This window comes from Agelaius phoeniceus, chromosome 5 (assembly GCF_051311805.1).
Source record: "Agelaius phoeniceus isolate bAgePho1 chromosome 5, bAgePho1.hap1, whole genome shotgun sequence".
NCBI lineage: Eukaryota > Metazoa > Chordata > Aves > Passeriformes > Icteridae > Agelaius > Agelaius phoeniceus.
Genome location: NC_135269.1, coordinates 9612147 through 9624941, shown reverse-complemented (window position 1 = coordinate 9624941; position 12795 = coordinate 9612147). Strand labels below are relative to the sequence as shown.

At 43.1% G+C, this 12795-nt stretch overlaps 1 protein-coding gene and 1 long non-coding RNA gene across 4 annotated transcripts in view; one reads left to right on the top strand and one right to left on the bottom strand.

Annotated features, from left to right (window-relative positions):
* Positions 1–12795, bottom strand: part of LOC143694088 (uncharacterized) — a 66324-nt gene that overhangs the window by 22138 nt on the left and 31391 nt on the right. The window lies entirely within an intron of this gene.
* LOC143694089 (uncharacterized) overlaps positions 1–12795 on the top strand; it is a 47381-nt gene that overhangs the window by 18814 nt on the left and 15772 nt on the right. Inside the window, exon 2 of one of the 2 annotated variants that reach the window (XR_013182293.1) lies at positions 4082–4285. The exons of the other annotated variant lie outside the window; for it this stretch is intronic. This is a non-coding gene — a long non-coding RNA (uncharacterized LOC143694089). The remainder of the gene's footprint in view (positions 1–4081; positions 4286–12795) is intronic. 2 annotated transcript variants of the gene reach the window in all.

Genomic DNA, 12795 nt, shown 5'->3' with positions numbered 1-12795 from the left:
AGCATGAGGCAATGGAAACAACATCCCCAGATCCTCAGTGAGTGCAAAGCAGCTGCCTCTGTGGTGCTCCAGAGCTGGCCAGAGCTGGAGCAGCTGCTGTGGGCATCCTGTGAGCCAAAATAGCTCCTGGTGGCTCTATCACATTCCCTGGACTAAGATCCTGGGAAAGGATTTGGTACCCCTAAGGACACCATCAAAACACAGAGAGACACACAGGGAAAGGCTTTGGGCTTCTCCACTGAGGTTTAGCTGTGATTGCATTTGGGTAACTCTGCTACCTGGGGCGAGTTGCAAAGAAACATTGGGAATCATGAGGTCTCCACAAAGAACCATCCCACCACCCCAAGGTGGGATGGAATTTCAGAAAAATTCAGAAAATTGTCCACATTTATATATTCTAACAGTGGGGAGCATTATTCTGCTGCCATTGAAAAGCCTGCTGGGCTAAATGTTATTCTTTACAGGTTACCTATTTATAAGAGAGCACGAGCATCAAGGGGTACCTGCCACCAGCAGAACATGACAGAGTGAGCAGGTCATGCCTCCTGAATAGATCCAGAATAGTTTTCTAGCTGATGAGTAGCAAAAGAAATGCTGCTCAGAAATGAAGCAATGGGACATAACTCATCATCTGCAAGACAGCTCTTGCCCAACAATTTTACTGGTTTCTCTGGTACCCCAGAAATATTAAATATTGATTCCCATACCTGGGCTGCAACTGGCAGAAGTGTCTGTGCCCACAATCACATGAATGAATCAAGCTTGGTACACTGTAGCAAAAAGGGTGGTTTTCTTCAGCAAGTTTTAAAATAACCAGCAGCATTACTACTATATGACAGAAATACTACAATAACTAGCAGGACATGTCCTGCTATCTACCAGAACCATGCAGAGAAAAAAATCAAACATCAGAATCACTCAAAAGTTTCTGAAATATTTCAATCTCTTTTAAAATGGTCTCTGTGTGGTATTTCTAACAAGGGAAGTAAAGGGATATGAAGACAATACTAATTCATACAGTTTTCCCTTGTCCATACTGATTTATAAAGGTCACTTTCCAACCTTGTGAAGGGTTTGAAAACTGCAGGCCTCTACGGAGCTTGTGAGAGTTGCACTGAGACCCTGTCTGTATGCAATTATACCAAAATGATACAATCTTTAAATTTTATCATAAAAAGAGACTGGTGAGGCACTGGACCAAGTTTCCTAAAGAAGTTGTAGATGCTCCATCCCTGGCAATGTCCAAGGCCAGCCCACAGGAGGGAAGAGGGAACTAGGTGATCTTTCATGTCTTTTGCAGCCCAACCCATTCTGTGATTCCATGGTGCACGTAACACATAACTCCCCACCCCTCAGGACCCGCCTGCACACACCTGTACCCTCGCTCGCGCTCACACCTGTGCACACACACGCGGGCACAGGCCCGCACCCTCCCGCACGGGCAGCACCACGGACAGCGCCACCGCCCGTGCCTGGCCTGGCCCGGCCTGGAAGGCTGGCAGCCATGCTTGGAAAGCATGGAAATTCCTAAATTCCTCTAGGAGGGACAGGCTGAACCACGCTGGAAACACTTCCAGCTCCTGCAAAATGCATAAGTCAAAATCCCTGCCGAGTCCCTTTGGTATCAAAGGGAATGTTTTTAGAATCACCTGGTTTAAACACTAGGGAAACATGCCTACTTGGAAAATATTGCTATCGCTGAGCAAGTCAGGAAAAGCTTTATTTCCATTACACGTTGTGGGTTTCTCTGGGTCTGGATTGAAGACCCTTGAGATGGGAATTCATGTTTGGACTCAAGTGTTAATTATTTCTTATCAGTAAAACAGTCTCACTACTCTGAGTTTGGCAGCTTTTCATTAGAAGGCACAAAATGGCTCCCAATCTCTTGTTACAAGGTCATTTAAGACTAAACTATCCAATTAAGAAAGGACACCTAGATTATTTTCCCTTTGAACCCAATAACTGATCCCAAACAGCTGCAATGCAGACTTTTCTGCCCAATTACAAAATGCCACCCAAACCCATGAAGAAGAAGGAAGAAGAAGCATGAAGAAGAAACTCAGGATGACACCCTGTGCTCTTCATCTTGCTTCCATCCACAGCATACTAAAACTCCCAAAACTTCAATTTCTCACCAAGTGATACACCTACACTACTCTCTATAATCTATTTCATACTTTTGTGGATTCTAGTTTATCTTGAAGTCTGGGAAACTTTCTCCATGAATGAGGTCAAAGTCAGTGCTTCCCTGGGGGTCAGGGCACCCCAGAGCAGATAGAGAAATATTGCTGGTGCCTGGGTTTCCACACACCTCTGGACAGCAAAGGCACAGGCATTTTGCCTGAGATGACCCTGTGTTCTCCTGTACATTTCTAATACTTTGTAGGCAGCATGGTGCTACAAGCCATAACAACACTGCACATCCCCATGCTCCAGCCTGAACCCACAAAACAGCTTCTCCCTTAGCCAGTGGAGACTTCAGAAGTGATGGCCTGGCTGAGATGACACTCCTAGCTTTGAGGTGAATGTGGTTGTGGTTCTTGCTGAACGTGCAATGGTTACAGCACGCTCAGTGTTACTGGGACACAACAGCTGGAGTTCACCAGGCTCAGTGCTCACCACTTGGCCACTAAAAGGGCTGTCTCAGCAACAAGATTGAAGGGGCTGAGCCTACTGGTGATGTTTAGAAAAGCAGGTTCACAGATGGATGGCATACAGTGTATGTGTAGGTATTAATGACTGGCAGGCAGGTCTGAGAGACATCAGCACCCTGGGAGTGACTGGCTGCAGGCTCTGCTCATACTGCATTGGTCTGGATGGACTGCAAGGTTCACAGAGCTCAGACAATGCCAGATGTAACCTAACATCTTCAGCATCAAGTACTCACTCAATGTCTTTTTTGATCAACTATACAGACACTCTTCGCTGTAGGAACACCCCCTTTCCTGATACCAGAAGAAACAGATTTTGGGTGCTACACTGCAGTATTCACCCAGCCAAGCCTTGAGCTTTGTAGAATTGAGGATGAGGGATTAAAGGAACAGCTAAACAGTGATTCTCAGATACCATGTGTGGTCATTCCTGTAGGAGTTCTAAAACACATCTAATAGAAAGGGTGAACATGCTGTGCAGAGCAAGGATTTTGTCCAATGACCATGAGACCCTTCAGAGTGCTCTGTGGTGTTCAGCCATCCATAAACACCTCCAGAATGTCTTGTATTAGCAATGCTTACATGAAATAAGGGTGCAGATGTGCCAGATACAACCCCTTCACAGCTGTAATAGATCTGACAGTTTAAATGGGCACCAGGTGGGAGAAAGAAAGCTTTGCAGCCACCCTTTTACAGGAAGCAAATTGTTCATTTCCCAACATTTCCCAAATCAGTTTGGAGTGGGAGCAGAGCCCAGCAGAGCACAGTGCTTGGGCGACTGTCCCTTGTGGGAGAGCATGCTGCCATGCAGGCACACATGCAGCAGGATGAGCAGCTTTATCAGCCTGACACACACAGGGGCTTTTCCTCTCAGCCAGGAGTATTCACTTGTGCTCAGTTCAGCACTCTGTCAACACATGCATGGCCTTGAACTAGCAAATTCAGAGCCAACAGGGTGTGTGTGTTCTCACTGAACTCCCTGACAGTGCAGCCATGATCTCTCTCACCCTGTCTGAGGCTCAGCCAAGCATGCAGAGTGAAAGACCCTCCACTGTCTCTCCCCTTTGTGCTTTCTGGTTGTTTTGTGAGGTATGATGTGAGACAGGGAAAGACACTCCTGTCATTTGTTACCAATCCTAACTTCTTAGATTTCTTTGCAATCATCCTCCATGACAAACACAGAACCAGATACTGTGCATAGCGCTTGAAGTAATAAAGCTTGGCTTTATTACTGCATTTTTCTTTTCAGCCTTGTGGCTGTCAAACAGCATTTGGGTCTAATTCATGGCATCAACCAGAGAGGCTGAATGCAGGCAATACAGATCTGGGCAGCAAAAGATGCAGCATGTGCTTGAAAAGCCCAATCTGGCCTTTGCTCAGAAGTTTGCAGTATCCCATTCCTTAAACAGCTTATCTCCTCCCTGCTGCAGCACAGGGGACAATGGTGCAGGAAGGACTCCAGCCCCTGCCTGCTGATGCAGAGACACTTTGGGCAAGTTAGGATGTTCAGCAGAATCCAAAGAAACTGAAGAGGAAGATCTCTGATCTGCATTCCCAGAGAGGAGAATTGAACACACATCTTCCAAAGGCAGAGATGTATCAGCCCAGCTGGAGGTAAACATCACTTTACTCTGGTGAGTAGCTGCTTTGTGATGCAGACTCTGACATGTCCCAGAATGAATGGAATGAATATTACAGCCTGAAGAGTGGAAAAAGCCTTCAATGATGTGACTCAATCCATTCCTACCTAGATAATCCTCTTGCAATTAAAACATGATCAAAAACTCTCTTAAGTAAGGTTGGGCAGTTATGATTTGTAGAGCCCATTGAAAGGAAAATAGTGAGATGAAGAAGTATGAAGGCTTTAAAAGAGAAATTATCATCTCCCAGCCCAAATCATTAGTCAAGAAACTTTCCCTAAAAGGAATAAGCATAGAAAAGCATTTTCAAAATAATTTTAGAAAAAAGGCAAATGTCCAGTAATGTATTAGAAATATTTTTCCTCAAAGTAATATATGAAGTGACTGCATAAAAGAGAGGAAATGGAATTTTAGGTAGAGCTGTCTGAAATTATTCTGACAAGAGGACAAGGTAAAATTGCTTGTTTATATTGTATGAGAAGGTGTTCTCCATTCTTAGCTGTGATGGTGGTGTGTGATGCCCACTTGCCTTATACACACAGGGATCCATGACACCTGCACAGAGCCAGGCAAGTGTGAGAGTGCCAGGCCAGCTCCTCAGAGCTCCCCCCTGGCCAAGACCTGCCACACATCTGCCCAGATATGTGGTCTGTCGGACCTGGAGGGTGTTCATGTGGAAACCCTCAGGAAGCAGTGTGGACCTAACTTAGTGTCCACCACAGCACATTCCAGAGCTTCCCAGTGACTCTGACCATTGCTGGGCCATGCCCTGAAACACCTGAGCAACCAAAGCACAGCATCCCCTTAGTGGCTGCTCTGTGTCAGGAACACACCAGAGAAGAAAAGGAAAATCTTGTCCTTGATTTTAAATAGCCACAAGGATATAGATCACAGCAGCAGCAGCCAGATAACAGGCTCTCTCAACTAGGAAAAAAGCTGTCTTTGCCCAGGCAGAAATGTCAGCTTGTTTAATTAGCCTCTGAAATAACTAATCCTTGAAGGGAGAAGAGGGACAGACTTTCTCTTTGCTGAGGTAACTGCTGCAAAGGTAGGCCCTTTCTTGTGGGGGGCAAAAATTCCATCTCTCACTCTTCAAAAATACTTATTCCACTAGCACTGAAAGAGAAATTGAGGATTCACATATTTTGGAGAATAGCAAACCATTCAAGAAACAAGTGGGAAATCATTGTTCAACTTTTGTTTAAGAAACATCTAGAACAGTCTTGAGTGAAATAAATGACCAATGCTTGCTGAAAATTTATCTTAAAATTTTCATTAGCTGTTTTCAGCACTGTTACCAAGTTTTGCTATTTTCTTGTCTCAGAAATGTAGACTCCTTTTCTCTCTGTCTCTCCTTTTCTTAAAAAAAACCCCAAAATCCATAGCTTTTTAAGTAAAGATAATCAGTGAATTTTGAATTCAAAACCATTATGACAGTCAAGGATGCTGCCCATCTCCTCCAAACAGAAACTGTGTCTTCACTTGGTTGCCCTCATCCCCCCCAAGACTGACTTTACCACATGAAACCTTCTCTTTTTGAAGTTCCTCTTGTCTCTGAGAAGATCCTTTCTCCCCCATCCCCTGTAGTGCTGGCTCTTTCCTGTGTGAGATCACTTTGAGTAATTAATTTCTAAAAAGCCTGTGCCTGTATTTGCATTGTAAACATACACACTGCACAAGAAATCTCCTTTCAGTACATTCTGCTAAGCTTAAACAAAATTCTTAATTTTGGAAACACTAGACAGGACATTGTAAATCACCACCTTTGAAGGCATAAGCCAATGCCTTCCTTTTGCTAAGTACACTTGTAAAAGTGCACACAGACATTTTCCAGAACTTTGAACAATTTGTTCTCCCAGTTAGACGAAAAATGGTTTGCATACACCTGGATGGAAAGTGATATCTAATCTTTTATGTTTGCGATTGGAGAGTGCTCAGGTCAATCAACATGCAATAGAAGGTAGTGGCAACTCTTATTTTCTATTTAATTTTACAGTCAAGGTTGAGTATTTGTTTTTGAAAGATTGGAGGAGTTGCCAGTGCCAGGGAATCGGACTCTTTTTATCTTTAAGAGGAGGAGGCAGGTGCAAGGCAAGCGTTCGAGCGCCGTCGGCAGCAATAATCCCCACCTGAGCACTGCCTGGCCACCTGCTCTCCAGGCCCAGAGATAACCCAGGTCTAAGTCACTGCACTTCTAAGTCTTTGCCAAGTAAAGACTCATAAAAGACTCCAATTACGTTAACATCAGTGGCTATGACAATATATCAATGTTTGATCGCTGACAGTGATTTCTTCCGGATGCACCCCAAGGCATGCAGCCCCATCTGAAATGGCTCAACCCAACACAATGCACCTGTGCTTTATGGAGAGCCTGTTCAAAGCCTTGCTGAAGATGGCATCTAACTTCCTGATAACCCTCATGCCACCAGCCACCCAGCTTGTTATTGCAGCCAAGGCACCCTCAAAACTACTGAATGCTGTGCTTGTCTTTCAGTCAGTAGTTACAAGCCAAAAGCTTTGCATGTAGGGATTTGCCCTACATTTACGGTTGAATTTATCATTGTTATGGGAAATTACTTTCCCCTGCTTAGTGGCACATCCATCCTAAAACACACTGTGAGGTGGCTGCTAAGAGCTGCAGCAGACAGGAAAAAGAAGAGGTGTGCAGAAGCAAGTCTGTTAAGAGGTAATGCAACTTCTCTTATGTTGGGTAGAAAAAAAAAGAAAGAAAAGACAGATGAGGCTTGGCTTCATTTTTCTGTTATCTAAATAGATTCATTTATAGCCTGTAAATTACAACTGTCTGCATGGCAAGCATTCCTTGCTCCCCAGTCCTGATACAACGACGTTCCTTCCGACTGATTGAACTATGAGGTTTTACTCTCCTGAGAGATTTTAAAGCTGCACATTTCAGAGGTGCTGCAAAACACACTGAGGAAACCACCAGCAGCAGGGAAGTCCTGCAGAAATAGAGCTTAACCAGCTGATTTGTTTATTCCTTTCAAAGAAATACACTATATGCCATCGGAAGACCCGTCAGCTAAACATTTACATCACTCTCACTTTCCTGCAGGGCAGACATCCCTGGGCTAAGTGGAGGTGGCACTGGGAGAGCAGTGCTGGAGTCTGAGCTCCTGAGAGGGTTGGAGGAAGATGTCTGAAGGAATAAATACTCAGTAAAAACCTCATTAGCACATAATTAAGAAGCAGAGAAAGTTATTTGACGCTGATTTTACAGCTATGCCAGGGGAAAATTAAATAAAGGCATTGGCTTCCACAAGTCTGCAAGGGACGAACTCATCCATCATGTGATGAGCACGATAAAAATGCGACAGTAAAGGAACTGGTCATTGCTGACTCCTCTCATGGAGCCAGCTCAACAAACCCACAGTGAAAATCTAGCCCAAACAATCCCATTTTCCCTCACGCACTCCCCCACTTCAGGAAACTGCTAAAATTCACAGCCTGCTCCCTGAACTGCAGATGAAGCAGGGAGTTACCAGTAACACCTTTCACAGTGCTGTTGGCTTCTTTGGGATGAGCTGCAGGTGTCATTGTCACCACAGTGCACACAGAGAGGGAATGGAGAGATTGGATGAAATGGGGGAAAAATGAAGATACCTGGAGAAAATGACAGGTATGTACTGCTGGTGAAAGATGGACTATCACAAAATTGTGAAGGTTTTTAAAACTCTTTCACTCCAGATTATGGAGAAATATTCTTAACTTTTAAATGTTTTGGGTATTTTTCTTTAAATAAAAGCATTACTGATTTCACTCTGCCAAGCAACGGGAAAAATTAAAATAAAATTTAAAAATTAAAGACAAAGAAATCAGCACCTCTTCTGCCAACAAGGTTGTAAGACCTTTTGATGCTGCTATCCTCACTACCTATAGGCCTTTCAAACCTCACAAAAATTTTAAAAATATCTTAACAAGTCCACTCGAAAAGCCCCATCAGAAAACAAAGTAATGGTCTCATGTATTCTAGGAACTCTAGAGACTCTAATTTGTAAAATCTGTAAATTTGTTGTTCATCATACTGTGTGTCTTCAGCTTATTGACTTTGCGTGCTCCTTTTGTCAGGGCTTGTCTTTCTTTTTGTCCATACATGACATATTTTCAAAACAAGTGCTGCCAATGGCTGACAGAGGATATACAGGCAATAAGAGGACAGGAAACTGCAGCAACACTGTAACTTTCATCATTCCTTACCGTGGAACAAGGCCAACAGTATTTTAGGGTATTCAGGAAAAAGAAGAAAATAGAAAAATGCATGCAGAGAACTGTTCTACACTCTGAATGGAGTACAGTTACTTCATGCTAGATTTATTTCAGCACAACATAACAGCTTTCCACAAAGTGGTTTAGATGGGATTCCCAGGTGACTTGTTGTGTATTTAAATACTGCCTGCCTAGGATTTAAATAAACAGCTTTTATATTAATTAGAAACAAATCCTCTCAATTGGAAGGTATTAACAGTTTCTAAATTGCACACACAACACTTACTCAGACTTTGATTCAGTTACATGCTTTTAAACTTGCCAGCCACTCATAGTCTAATATGCTATAACCACAGTTTACAGCAGAGCAATAAAATATTGATTCAACTGTTTTAACCTTTCATCGATCGGCCTAACATGTAATTAAGTCCTAGGAGCAAGCAGGCAGCTCATTGCTAGCACATCAGCCTGGGTACATATTTACAGCCTAAGCCTAGCAGAATTGGTTTATGCATGTTTTGCAGTAATACACATGCCAATTATCTCTTAGCTGGTTTCTGATTACAGTTTAATCAGAGACACTCCACACCGTGCAGGCAGGACCTGAATATAGACTGCCAGGCTCTTCATTGACCAAGGACATTGATTTCACCAGATGAGAACCTGACTCAGATGCTTTGTACTACACTCATTGCAAAATCCCTGTAAATGGGCCTATGGCTCCCAGAAAGCACAGGAGCTGTTAGTTCCACCTGATACTGGAAGTGCAAATTCCCACTGAAGGCAGAGCAAAGCTGCCTGTTTAAATTCACAGAGGCAGTTAGTAACTCTGAAGTTTTTAGAGCCACAGAACCATCCCTCTCCATAAGATAACTGCATTGTCTGGCTCCCAGGAACAATGTTCTGCTTTTCTCAGCTTTGACCCCATTAGGTAAATCCATGTGGATTTTTTTTCTGGCTGACTAGCTGAAAAAAGATGTTTCTTCTCCTGGTTTTCCTCACACCATTCAAAAAAGCTAAACAGATTCTCAAAATGTTTGTGATCAGATTGAATAGGCCAAATTAATCCTTTGTGCTTGCAGCCTGTTTTTCATTAATTAGTGGAAACCCAACCTGACAATATTCAATATCACAGTTTCCAGACTAAGAGTGCATTGCTGAGATAAATGGAGTAGAAGGAAGATGTCAGTTCCTGGCATTATCATCCTCCTCTACAATAGCATTTTGTTTGTTTGTTTGAATATATATCTGATAGTGGCAGAAAATACTTTTTTTCCCCCATAGCCTGGGACATTTCAATAAATTCATGTAAATAAAATGTACAGACAAAGAAAAATGGTGGTTATTAAGTTGTTTTGGAAATCTCCATAATCTTGTACAAATCTCCTCTCTTTAGGGTGTCCTCACAGATGTGTTGAACTCTGCTCCAGCCAGCTGTGAGAGGTAAAGGTGACCATGCTGAGAACATTACTTTTCCTAGATTTTGTCTCTTTCAAAAACAAACCCACATTGGCAAGAAATGTTAGAATTCTTTAAAATGGCTCCAGGAAAAAGAACCAGAAAACTTTTCAGTGAGGAGAAGGTATTAAAAAAACCCAAAAAACCAAAAAAAAACCCCAAAAAATAAAAGAATTAAAAAAAATAAAGAGCTGAAGTCAGCTTGCCTCCTCTGTAACCTTCCTCCCTTGCTGCAGAAGAATTAAAGTTTTGCTTGAAAACCAAATCCCTGTGGGTTTGCAGCTTATTCCCTGTACACAGAGATCAAAGAGCAGGCTGTGGTTCTGAGCAGACCACAGAAATGATAGCCAGGGGCTTTGGTCTGTCAGCAGGGCTGACACCCTGCCCCAGCAATGTCACACAACACCATCTCCATCACATCCAGGGGCTGGAGCACCTGAAGAAGTCAGACTGACTTCTTGTGCCACACAAGTCAGCCTGACAGCCAGCACTTTTCTCATCCTGTTTATTCCCTTGCAACTGGAAAATAAGCCACTGTTTTCCTTTTGCAGGGATCCATTTCTCCATTAGCCAGATTCTTCTGGGTTCTCATGTTACTTCTGGACACAATTTTGCTCACTGTTGTGGCAAGTGCTGTGCTCTGTACCCCCTACTTACTCCTGCCATATAACTTTTATAAAGCAGAATTTACCTGATTTTTTTCTAGCTGTATAAGGGGTACATCCCAGCCCACTTGGCTAAGTCATCTTTATATGTTTAAGAAAAATTCTCCATGCTCTAAATGGGTCATTTTGTAGTCAATGTGTCTGAACTTCAATTGCAACTTAAATGTTTAACAGCTGTGAGGGGGTTGCCTTTGGAAATCTTCTCTACAGAGTCTTTACTCTCCTAGTTTTGTTTGATGAGTCCTATGAACACACTAATCCAAAATCTAGGCAAGTTCTGTGGCCAGACCCCATTGCTAATGGAAAACTGGAATCATCCACGGAGAACCCCTGATTAGTGTCCCCTAGCAGTCTGGCTTATATGAAATGAGATGAAATAGTGACTTTTGAAGCTATTGCAGAGAACACTAGGAGTGCATTTCTCAGGCTGACAATAAACTCCATACATTCTTGAAAGACACGATGCCCCACAAGAGGTCAAAGGAACCTGGTGCTGTCCCAGCAGGCCAGCAGGAAACTTGCATCTGCATTTTCCTCACCCCTATTTAGATCCTCTGCTGGTAATAGTACACCTGCGATTAGGTTTCAGGCTTTATTCCAGAAAAAAAGATTCATCTGCCTGTTTCCCTTCTAGCCAAGCAGACAAGTTCAAAAAATTGAGAACTGGAGCCAGCTTAATCATGCATTGCTTCCTAGGAAGAAAGGCTAAAAAGGAGGAATACAAAAGAGCCTCACCATCTCCATATCCATGGATGAAACTTCAGGCAAACCAGCAAGGCAGAAATACTTTGCTTGGCAAGCTTTGCTGTCAGCCATATCTATTGCAAGAATGTCTTGTCTTTTACACTTCTGCTGATCCCAGCTACTGCATTATCACACAGGAGGCACAAATTTTCAGGCAGAGCTTGACCTTCAGTATCATGAAATATTCACCCACTAAAAACTGTCCTGAGAACCATGTAACTAGACTTACCCTGCATTTTCAAATTAAATACTTTCTTATTAGGCAATACAGACCTTGTCCACAAAACTGAATTTACTGATTTTTTTTTTGTTTTACTAAGAGCAGGGGAAAACAATCCTTTTGATAATGCCAAAATATTTTGTTTCAGTAAAGTTGTTCCAAAACATAAAAAAGTGCTATTTTTCACATGTATACACAGAAATGAAAAAGTAAATCAAAGGGAATGAATTTCTGATTTGTGAGTTCCTGTAAACCTAGGCATGATCTCAGATGTCCCCTCTTGGCTATGTTATGACACAGACAAAGTAAGATAACGATGTTTAGTTACTGTCACCAAGACAACCCCATCACTTTAAATTCAGATAGAAAACTGAATTTGAAACTGAATCTGAAAGACCACAAAGCCTCCTGTTATCTCAGGGCTCTTTCTGGGACAGGAAAGTGTCAGTCCTGCACAGCCCTGGCTGGAGGACTGGGAGCATGTCAGCTGAAGGAGTGGGATCAAAACGACAATCACGAGGGTGACGGGTCTTGCTGGGCTGACAGGCAGGGCGTGCATGTGGAGTGAGCACATACATGTGTACTCTGCTGCCCCTAAACTCCCTGCTGGCCCTTTTCTTGTGAGCCAGCGGGGCACCAAGCCCGCTGAGAGGGCTGACTTGTGCAATTTCAATGCCCTTTAGTGATGCACAAGAACAGAGCCGACAGGAACACAGAGGGGACAGGGCATCGCGAGGCTGCTGTTTATTTGCATAGCTGGGAGGCTCCTGATTTGCCCCCCACCACATGATTCAGGGAGCAGCAATTACAGATATTTATACTGATAATTCTTTACAGCAAATATTCTAAGGAGAGCTCCTTTCAGAGACTGACATGTCCTAATTACAAAACAAAGCCAGAGATGCCTTCAACATCTTGCTCAGAATCATGGAAATCCCACTGTAGGCATTAGTCAGGGGGTACATCAATGTCATCTCAGACCTATCCTACCCCCCTATTACTCTTGCAGATCTTTGTGGGGACCAAAGGGGTAATTACCAGCCTATAGTTACCTGTAGATTTACCTCAAAAGCAGGCAATCAGTAAGCTAAAATATTCTCCTGTTCTCAGTGACAGCCAGCAGACAGAGGTAACACAGAAATCTGAGATGGGCTACTTTCCCCAGTGACCCAAATTCCTCAAGTATTGCTTCC